This window comes from Neofelis nebulosa, chromosome 13, assembly GCF_028018385.1.
Source record: "Neofelis nebulosa isolate mNeoNeb1 chromosome 13, mNeoNeb1.pri, whole genome shotgun sequence".
Classification (NCBI taxonomy): domain Eukaryota; kingdom Metazoa; phylum Chordata; class Mammalia; order Carnivora; family Felidae; genus Neofelis; species Neofelis nebulosa.
The window spans coordinates 89,487,433-89,499,126 of record NC_080794.1 but is presented as its reverse complement, the minus strand read 5'-3'; the positions used below and the strand labels follow the sequence as shown (position 1 = coordinate 89,499,126).

General features: G+C 42.3%; 1 protein-coding gene and 1 long non-coding RNA gene across 7 annotated transcripts in view; one reads left to right on the top strand and one right to left on the bottom strand.

Moving 5' to 3' along the window:
* MGMT (O-6-methylguanine-DNA methyltransferase) overlaps positions 1 to 11,694 on the bottom strand; it is a 297,512-nt gene that overhangs the window by 51,048 nt on the left and 234,770 nt on the right. The gene's annotated exons all lie outside the window — the stretch shown is intronic.
* LOC131493573 (uncharacterized) lies at positions 38 to 1,828 on the top strand. Its single transcript, XR_009252753.1, has 2 exons — positions 38 to 123; positions 574 to 1,828. It is a non-coding gene; the product is annotated as an uncharacterized LOC131493573 (long non-coding RNA).

Genomic DNA, 11,694 nt, shown 5'->3' with positions numbered 1-11,694 from the left:
CTCCGCTCTGCCTTTTGGACAACCCCATGTTTCCCTGATGCCCTCCAATGAATGGACAATGCAAGCGATGGCCCCGTGACGTGGCCTGGTGGCCAGCAGCTGTTGGGAAACACCACCACGAGGGTGTGTACGGTGGGAGTCTGCGCGACTATTTCAACTTCTAAACTAGGAAGAAAAGAGGAAGGGGGGAATCAGAGTGCTGATGCTGGTACTCAGAAACACTGGTCTCAAACAGCAGGACGGAGTCAAAGACAAAGGACAGAGGCCCACCGATGGGCTCACCCAGCGGCGCGGCTCCTGGCGGGCACTGTGTGTGCCCGGCACCCGTCTGACGGTCTGGATGCCAGCTCCTGGATTTCTCCTGCTGCCCTAACAGCACTATGTAGTGAAGGGACAAAGAGAAGAGTGAATACAGACGTGCAGTATCAGCAACATACTGAAGTTTACATAACAAACGGGAGACACGTTTACACATTTGTTCATTTTAACAGGAATAAGGGCTGCCACTGCTCATAACAACATGGGCTTAAGGACTGACTCTCACGTACTAGGTTTGACTTTCTGTTTTCACAGATCATTCCCTATGAGACGAAGAGACATGCTACCATACAACAGGGGGAAACCGGGGGCGAAGGGAGCCCGCTCCGAGCACAGACGGAAGTGAAGAGGACGGCTTCGTGGGGAAGGGGGTATTTCCACCGTCTCTGCAGGAGGGGCTGGCTGGCGCACTGACAGGTGCTCTGCAAACCCTTGCTGAGCTTTTACTGTGTGGTTCGTAACAAAGACGGACATAAATCCTGCTCCTTGCCTTTATGCCTTCCACCCCACGATCGCACACCCCCCAAAATGAATTCTACATTTACGATCCTATCAGAGGCCACCAATGGTTCACGTCCCAAGGTCAACAATAGAAGGAGGAAGAGGCAGTAAAACTTAACGGGGCCCCAATATACTCACTTTCTGGGTGGTCACAGGTATGTTGCTTAAACTGGATATCAGTTTTTAATGGGCATCCTAAGCCCTCAAAATCTGGGGTTCGAGTTCATGTCAGAACCTAAACACGACCACAGAGGAACTCACGGTGGTATCTGAAAACACTCTCCCCAACCAGAAAGTTCTATGTAAGTTTTCAACTCCTCCTCGTACAGGGTACATGTCATAAGAGCTACGTACTTTTTTTCCCTTTTGTAAATGATTCTTAAATGCATAAGCAATAAAACATTTTTAAAACACAATTTAAAGAGTACACTTGGCAGACTAGAACGCCTTAAAAAAGCCTATTTACTTTCTCCCCTAAACGTTCAAATTGTTAAAAGGAAAACTGTATTTTATCAACACTTTAACATACCATTAAAATCTCTCCTATTTGACAGATGAAGATAAAAACACCCCAAAACTACGGATGAATTATCAGGTCCCTAATGATTCCAAAACAATTACAGGATGCAGAGCAATCTAGTTAAATTTTATTCAAAAGCTTACTACACTTGTGTTTTCTTTTATTTTTCTATCAAGAAACCCATGAGGCTTAAGCACAATTCATTATGTATGAGACCCCACTTGCGGTGCTTGACTGTTGATTAATAGCAAAGTTTGCTGTATGTACATTTGCAACATTAGATGCATACAATATGCTAACTTATTCTTTCACTGAAACTAATTATTTACAAAAATGACTACTTGAGACTACAATTTATTAAATGCATGCATCCAGTCTCAATTTGGCCCCAAAAGACAGCCTGGAATGAAGATCTTTTACTTGATGTGACAACTTCTGGAAACGCTGTTATTAATATTGTAAATGTGGCAAATAAAGAGTTCAAATAGCCTTATGTCTATGTTGCATTTGCTTTTTGCCACTGAAGCAGGGAACAAAGCACTTGCCAACATTTCACACACCAGAGGTAGACTCCTCTTTCCCAGCTTAATTTAGCTTCCTATAAATAAAATGTTTATACAGTAGCAATGAAATAGTTTAAAAAAGGAACAGCTAACACGAAAGAGGAATAAAGAGTTCTCATCAAATTGTTAGGTAGGTAGATTACAATTGTCAAGAATAAATTTAGTACGTTTGTTGAAAAATACCCATAAAAATACACAATTTTTAAAGAGTCATTTCCACCGGTCTCATCAAATTATTGGTACTCCCTTATGGGCACTTTTTTCCCCCCACAGGATCTTTAGGGTTAGGTAACTTTGCATTATTCAGTAATTCTCTACACTCCCGGTAAAGAAGGGACAAATAATGAATTGGTCCACAGACGAAAATTATAGAAGCCTCACATTCACATGGAGATTTCATAATGGGGCAGCTGGTCAACCGCAAGCATCCGCCAGGCTGACTTTATAATGCACGTGGCCCAGGGCAGCAGCCACCTGTTCTGAGTGTCCTCCACAGTCTGGTCTCTCTCTGCTGAGCCAACCCGCACACTCTCTACAGGTGCCCCTTCCAGTGCCCTCAAAGACTCTGTGTGGCCTTGCTCCGCTCTGCTGAGGGTTGTGTGCCACTGCAGGCTCAGGAGACACAGAGAGGAATCAGACTCCTTCCTTCACATGCCAAGATAAGCAAAATCGATGTCTGTGCCCAAACGACAGAATGATAGTGCAGAAGGTCATTACATGTACTAACTGCTCTGTGCCATTAAAGTTTTGCAAGGACACCTAAGGAAAAAGACACAGGTTTCAAACAAGGGCTGGCTCTGGAATATAAGATTTTAGGGACACAGAACTGAACCATCAGTGAGAGGGCCTTTGCTCCCTAAAACACACAACTGTGAAGAGAAAAAAGAAAGTAGCATGAGAACTGGAAACTCTCAGGGCCATAGTTAAGATGGGCAAAGATGACTGACTGTCAGGCTTGCTTGCTTGCTTGCTTGCTTTCAATGTTTATTTATTTTTTTGAGAGACAGAGACAGAGCACGAGTAGGGAAGGAGCAGAGAGAGAGGGAGGCACAGAATCCGAAGCAGGCTCCAGGCTCCGAGCTGTCAGCACAGAGCCTGACACGGGGCTCGAACTCACACATCATGAGATCATGACCTGAGCCAAAGTTGGCGCTTAACCGACTGAGCCACCCAGGCGCCCCAAGATGACTGGCTTTCTACCATGCAATCTAATACCCCACTCTCTCAGTAACACATTCAAGGTCAGCCAGAGTCAAGGCAACTGAATACAGAAGTCCCAGTTGAGAGAATGTCTCACTGTCAGACCTCCATTACATGATATGACATTTTGGAAACGAGGGGTCCACTGAATAAAGGTGAGGACCAACTACAGGGAAACAAGTCAAGGAAAACAGTTGCATAAAATTTCATAGCTGCTATTTACTGAGTGCCTACCACGTGTGAGGTATGTAATTAAAAAAAAAAAAACAACTATTCCATATTTATTCCTCCCAATAACCCCTGAGGGAGATATTATCTCTGTGTTCCAGAAGATGAAACTGAGTCCAGAAGTCTTGTGATAATAACTTCATCAATGCATGAGGGATGCAACCAGAACTTGAATTAAAGTCTGATTCCAAAGACCTTAACCTCTGTACCACCTCCTTGAAGTCACAGTATTCCAGATCATCTCTGGAATGGAAATGAGTAGTCACCCCTTATAAGGAAAAGTCCTTATGTTCACATGCTCTATTCTTGATAGCATATATCCTATATAGCATTTGGAGTTATTCTTTTATGTTTAGGTAACTTCTATAAAGTTCTCCCTAATCCGTAAGACTACAACCTTGGCCCACTGCCCTATCAATTCGAGGACAATGGGAATCTAAGTGTTAAATCAAGTTCTGTTATATACTAGACACTTCCAGGAAGACGGACGGAGTGTCCACACTGTAGGGTCTTGGGTCTTTGGGAGCAGCCCGCTGGGCATCACTGGTCTACACCCTCAAAGGAAGTCCATGTTTACGTTTAAATGCCTCGACGACCATTCCACACAACATTCCTTTATACAGGTAAGGAGCCTAGGCCTTAGAATGTCCCAGGCTCACCATCTTCCCTACACTCAACCCTCCGGAAGCAAGGACCAGGGTGATAAAAGCCACGTTATGGTTCTCACGTGGCTTGGCAAACCAGCAGGGCAGGCTGGTTTGCAATGGGCAGATGTCAGTCTAGGCTGCATGAAGAAGTCAGATGGGTGGGCTCCCCACAAAGGCTGCTCGAGGTCTTTGGCCGAAGAGCCGTGCGTTGTCGTGGAGCTGATCCCAACTCTGCCTCCCAGCCCTGGGGTCCAATCTGGCACAGTGCTGGTGCTCAGGATCTGCCTGCTGAACGAGTGGGTGGACAAGATGCAACGGTGAGAACACGGCCACCACGGCACACGCGCTGTGAAACACCTGCAGTTCATGTTTCGTTTTTCCAATGAATAATTTGCCGAAAACATTCCCCGGGGGCAGGGGGGAGGGAAGAAAAACCCACAAAGATTTTCTAAACAGCGAGAGCTGCATTTCTCTGCCTTTTCAGATTTTGTAGCAGAATGCTAAGTAACAAAGTTTGTTAAAGCCCAGGGACTGGGCATCACTTCCAATTCTGCTTACTTTGATAGGACTCCACAGTCAAAACCTGGAAGTGTTTCAGATTTGAAGACACAAAACTAAGTGGGCTTTCTTCACGGCATTCCCCACTCCTGCTATAAGGCAATCAACTGTATAACGAGATGAAACACAAGAAAAATGAAATTCAACAGCGAATACTTCATTCCTTGACTACTGATAGGTGTTGAATTCCAGCAATTGCACACATGCGAGGAAGGCCACCTGTGCTGCCCCTCCTTTCTCTGTGAGGTTTTTCAGTCTCCCAAGAGCAGCTCATCAGGTCGCCATAGAAAGAGGGAAGAGGGTCCTCGTGGGGGAGAACTCTGTGGCCCCGCCCCCCCCCCCCATGACATGCAGGGGACACCAGCAGACCCCCTGCAGTCACTGCCTTCTGATCAATTCTGGGGGAATACAGGCATAAGAAGGAAACCCACTTTCGGGAAGCAGGAACATGAGTGCCCCTGCCACGGTGACTGGGAATTCTGGAAGGTCTGGTGAACAGTGGGGCGGAGCATCCCAGAGACAAAGCATGTGGTGGGGAAGGCGGCACGTGCCTGAGCCTGGAAAGCTACGGCCCCTTCTCCAGGTTCTCACGACTTAGGTACTAACAGGACTAAAACATACCCACCGCTAATATGGTTGACAAAATTGATCTCCATACAGCATCTAGACGACTTTGTTGTGATGCAATTCAGAAAAAAAAAAATCGCATCTTAGCAAGGGAAGGTGTCTTAATTTAAATACTAAAATAATAACTCAATGTTCTGAAGACACCACCTCTTTTCTCTCCAAAAGGCATGTGTTATAGGAAGACTGACCTCCACAGGGTTTAGTCCCATTACCTTGTGTACTGGGCTCATTAATAAATAATCCTGCCACTAAATTACCTGTCTTGTAAATTGGTCTGTACAGTTCTAAATAATAGATAGTTCCCTATTTTCAAACACAATGGAGTTTTTAAAGAAAAGTGTCGCTTATGATGGAAGACAGCACTGCAGTTTCTTCTGGCAACAACTTTCCGTAGCTCACTTTCTCAGAAAGCCTTCGCTTCTCCTATTTATTGTTGCAGCTGGAACACGTTAGCTGGTGAGCAGAGCTGAAAACCCTGCGTTTAATATCAGACAAGTATATTGACTATACATTAGTGGCCAAAAAAATCTTAAGCAACTATTAAATGGACAGTTAATGTAATTGTGTTTTAAAACACTGAGGTCATATTTAATTTTGAATTGAAACTCTTAAAATGCGCTTTCTGGCAAGGATATAGGGTAATAAAACAATGTTAACTACAGAAAAAAAAAAAACCTAAAACTCACATTATTAAAATAAATCTTTTTTCCAGAGTACTAATATTTGCAAGAAGTAGATTACAAGCAGCAGAAAACATTTGTACTTCTTCAACAAGTATTGTCACTGGCACCAGAAATCAAGATTTTCAATCTGAAGGATGATTCACTCTGAGCAGCAAAGAGCAGATGCCATTTCCCGCCCCCCTCGTTCTGCGAGCTGGCTGCTACCCCGGCATCTTCTGCTTTCCTTCCAGGGCGCTCCAACTTAGCAACACCCGAGGTCTCCCAATCAGAAGTCCGCCAATGAAGTACCCACTTAATGTTCAAGAGCAGGAAGTAAAAGCAAATGGGCTTAGGGGGTGTCTAACAGGATGAATGGAGGCAGGGTGAAGAGGAGAAAGAAAGGGGCAGAAAGCATTTTAGCTGCAAAGCCAGCCAATTAAAATTCCCTTTAGGAAGCACCACTTTCTACTCAAAGAAGGCTGGAAAGTCCAATTTTCTATGCCTTTTTCCTCCTCTTAAAAAAATCAATACAGCCCTCTGGGAGGCTGTCACACTTGCAGGCAGGCGGGTCTGTGGACCGTAAGCTCCGCGCCTGGACCCGGTTCACAGCCCTCCCAGGGGAAGAGAGAAGGGGGCGTCACAGGGTTTTCCAGCAAAAACAAAGCAGCATTTATTTACAGGTGTTCTGACTGCCAGGATGAGAGAAGGGGCCCTACAAATAAAGCGTCTGGAGCCGGGGTGGCACTCCAGAGCACTAAGCCTTGATGTGACCCCTGAACGCCTCCACCCTGAGCTTGAGGAGAGCAAAGGGGGACAAAGAGACAAGACCCTGCTGAGACCATTTCTGGTGGGAGCTTGAGGGGAGAGCCTGTTTCCTCTCTGCTGCCCCACGTAGCGTCACCCAATCCCCAAGGTTAGACAACGGGCCTCCGGGCTGCATCACTGTGCCAACCACAAATACAACAGAATTGTTAACGTTCTGGTCTCTCTCCTGTTCTCTGGTCCCAAATTGCTAGCTCCCTCCCAGAACTAAGCCTTGCTCAGTACAGGCGTCCTTCTCTGCATCCACAACAGCATGCCTGTGGAGGCTTGGAGGCCTCTCAAGTTGGCTCCATTCTGAATTTAAGTCCGCCGCTTTAGCTGGAGTCTCAGGCCTGAATAATTAGGGGATCCTTTTCTTTTCTAAGGATTCTCAAATACTCAAGAGTTTGAAACAAACAGTAACTTGAAAAAGTAAAGTCTTGTTTGTGGAAACATCTCCCACTGGGGAATTAATTCTACAGAAGAAGCATTTAACCTTCATATATAGCGGAATGTTTATTCTTAACGATTCTAATTGCAATGTAAACATAAATTCTGAAATCTCACAGAACTCATAGGTGCTTGGAAATTCAGACTCCTCTTGAGGAGCCCAGGTTAAGACTGTGTGTTCATTAAATGACCATCAACTTAACATAAATTGCTATATACTTAGGATGTTATATATGAACCTCATGCTAACAGCAAATCCCAAACCTATAACAGATGCACAAAAAATAGAAAGAAAGCCAAACATGACAGAGACTCATCAATCACAAAAAAAGAGATCAAGAGAAGAAAGCAAGAGAGAAGAACAACAAAATCAACCAGAAAACAATTAACAAAATGGCAATAAGTACATACCTATTGGTCATTACTTTAAATGTAAATGGCCTAAATGCTCTAATTAAAAGACACAGGGGTTGGGAGAGGTGGATTGAAAAATAAGACCCATGTATATGCTGTCTATGAGAGACTAAGGTTGGCCCTAAAGATACATACAGACTGAAGGTGAAGAGATGGAAAAACATTTATCATGCACATGGGAGTGAAAAAAAGCCAGGGTAGCAATACTTGTATCGGACAAAATAGACTTTAAAACAAAGATGGTAACAAGACACCGAGAAGGGTATTACATAATGGTAAAGGGATCAAACAAGGAGATCTAACAATTTTAAATATCTATGCACCCAACATTGGAACACCTAAATACATAAAGCCAATAATAACTGACAGAGGAAGAAATGGATGGTAACACAATAATAGAAGGAAGGGGACTTTAACACTCCATTTACATCAATGGCTAGATCATCTAACAGGATCAATAAAGAAACAGTGTCTTTATTTATTTATTTTTTTTTTGATGTTTATTTATTCTTGACAGAGAGACAGAGGAGTGCATGAGAGCGTGCAAGCAGGGGAGGGGCAGAGAGAGAGGGAGACAGAATCTGAAGCAGCTCTAGACTCTGAGTAGTCAGCACAGGGCCTGATGAGGGGCTCGAACTTGTGAACTGTGAGATCATGACCTGAGCCAAAGCCGGACACTTAACTGACTGAGCCATCCAGGTGCCCCAAGAAACAGTGTCTTTTTAAATGACACATTAGACCAGATGCTGAGAAATATACAGAATGTTCCAACTACATTCAAGTACACATGAAACATTCTCCTCATTTCAAGTACACACGAAAACATTCTCCAGAATAGAACGTACGCTAGGTCACAAAACAAGCCTCAATAAATTCAAGAAGATGGAAATCATACCATGCACGCATCTTTTCTAGCCACAATGGTATAAAACTAGAAATCAATCACGTACAGACAAAAACAACAACTGGAAAAACACAAACACGTGGAGGCCAAACAACATGCTACCAAACAACCAATAGGTCAATAATGAAATCAGATAAAAAACACATGGAGACAAATGAAAATGAAAATACAACAGTACATAATCTTTGGGACACAGGGAAAACAGGTCCAGGAGGGAAATAGATAATGATACAAGTCTACCTCCAGAAATAAGAAAAAGCTCAAACAACCTAAACCTACAACTAAAGTAAGTAAAAAAGAACAAAGCCCAAGGTGAGCAGAAGGAAGGAAACAATAAGGAGCAGAGCAGAAATAAATGACACAGAGACAAAAAACAATAGAAGAAAATCAAGAAATGGTTCTTTGAAAAGATAAACAAAATTGACAAACCCTTAGACTCATCAAAAAAAGAAAAGAGAAAGGACTCAAATTAATAAAATCAGAAATGAAAGAGAACAGACACTACAGAGATACAAAGAATTATAATAGAATATTATGAAAAATTATATGCCAACACTGGGAAGCCTATAATAAATGGATAAATTCTTAGAGACGTTATAATCTTCCAAAACTAAATCAATAAGGAATACAAATCTGAACTGACCAGTTACTACTTATGAAATTGAATTGTTAATTATAAAACTACCAAAAAAATAAAAGTCCAGGACCAGACGGATTCACAGGTGAATTTTACCAAACACTTACAGAAGGGGTAATACCTACTCTCCTCAAACTATTCCAAAAGGGAGGAGGAAGGAAAGCATCCAAATACATTCAGTGAGGCCAGTGTTATCCTGACACCCAAACCAGATAAAGATGCCACACACAAACACACAAACTACAAGCCAATATCTCTGATGAACACAAACAGAAAAATCCTCAACAAAATATTAGTAAGCTCCATTTAACAATACTTTAAACAGCTGACTCACCATGATCAAGTGGGATTTATTCCAGGGATACGAGGATGGTTCAATATTTGCAAATCAATTAATGTGATATACCACAGCAGCAAACGAAGGATAAAAATCATATGATCATCTCAATAGATGCAGAAAAAAACTCTCAACAAAGTGGATTTAGAGGGAACATGCCTCAGCATAACCAACTTCTATCCATGATAAAAATCCACAGCGAACATCATCCTCAATGGTGAAAGACTGAGAGCTTTTCCTCTAAGATTAGGAACAAGATAAGGATGTCTACTCTTGCCACTTTTATTCAGCATAGTACTAGAAGCCCCAGCACAGCAATCAGACAAGAGAAAAGAATGAAAGGCATCCACACTGGTAAGGAAGAAGTTAAACTTCCACTATTTGCAGATGACATGATACTATACGTAGAAAACCATTAAGACTCCACCAAAAAACTATTACAATAAATGAATTCAGTAAAGCTGCAGGATACAAAATTAACATATGGAAATTGGCAGCGGTTCTTTACACTAATGACTAAGTAGCAGAAAGAGAAATTAAAAAAACAATTCCATTTACAACTGAACCAATAATAATAAAATACTTAGAAGTAAACTTAACCACGGAGGTGAAGGACCTGTACTCCGAAAACCATAAAACACTGACGATGACACAAATGTAAATATATTCTCTGCTCACAGAAGGGAAGAATTTTGTTAAAACATCCATACTAACCGGAGCAATCTACAGATTCAATGTAATCCCTATCAAAATATCAACGGCATTTTTCATAGAACTAGAATCCTAAAATTTATTTGGAACCACAAAATGTCCCAAATAGCTACAGCAATCTTGAGAAAAAAAAAAAAAAAAAAAAAAAAACAACAAAGCTGGAGGTATCGTTAACTCCAGACTGCAAGATATACTACAAAGCTGTAGTCATCAAAACAGTATGGTACTGGCACAAAAAGAGACACACAGATCAATGGAACAGAACAGAGAGCTCAGAAGTATGCCCATGCTTGTATGGTCAATCTTTGACAAAGAAGGCAAGAATACACAGGAAAAAGTAGGAAAAAGACAGTCTCTTCAACAAAATGGTGTTGGGAAAACTGGGCAGCTACATGCAAAAGAATGAAACTGGATCACTTTCTTACAACCACACACAAAAATAAATTAAAAATGAATTAAAGACCTACACGTGAGATGCGAGACCATTACAATCCTAGAAGAGAGCACAGGCAGTAATGTCTCTGACATCAGCCATAGCAACATTTTCCTAGATATGTCTCCCAAGTCAAGGGAAACAAAAGCAAAAATAAACTAATGGGACTACATCAAAATAAAAAGCTTTCACACAGTGAAAGAAACATCAAACGAAAAGGTAAGCTATTGAGTGGGAGAAGACATTTGCAAATGGCATATCTGATAAGGGGTTAGTATCCAAAATGTATAAAGGACTAATACAACTCAACGCTAAAACAATCTGATTAAAAAATGGCCCATCAAGAACATGGAAATCAAAACCACAAAGAGATACCACCTCACGCCTGTCAGAATAGCTCGAATCAAAAACACAGGAAACAACAAGTGTTGGCGAGGGTGTGGAGAAAGAGGAATCCTCCTGCACTGTTGGTGGGAATGCAAGCTGGTGCAGCCACTGTGAAAGACAGGATAGAGGTTCCTCAAAAGATTAAAAATGGAACTACCATATGATCCAGGAACACCACTATGGGGTAAATGAAAACACTAATCTGAAAAGATATATGCACCTCCCCATACTTGCTGCAACATTATTTCCGATAGCCAAGACACTGAAGCAATCGAAATGGCCATCTGCAGATGAATGGATAAAGAGGATGCGGTGTATACATACAAAGGAGTATTAATCATAGAAATAGGAGATCTGCCATTTGCATCAACATGGATGGGCCTGGAAGGTATTATGCTAAGTGAAGTCAGGCTGAGAAAGACAAATACCATATGATTTCACTCACATGTAGAACCTAAAACAAAACAAAACAAACGAATAAACAAAAGCGGAGTCAGACCTAAAACCACCGAGAACAAACTGATGGTTGCCAGACGGGTGGGCGCTCAGACAAAATGGGCAAAGGGGAGGTACCAGCTTCCAGTTACCAAGTAAGTCGTGGGAATAAAAGGTACAGCACAGAGAATACAGTCAGTGGCCCGGGGATGGTGTCGTATGGTGACAGAGGCGACCTACGCTGTTGTGAGCGCGGATTCAGGTACCGAGATGTCGAATCACTATGTGGTACGCCTAAAACTAATGTAACGCTGTGTCTCAACTATACTCGAGTTGAGAAATGAAAAATACAGGTCACCTA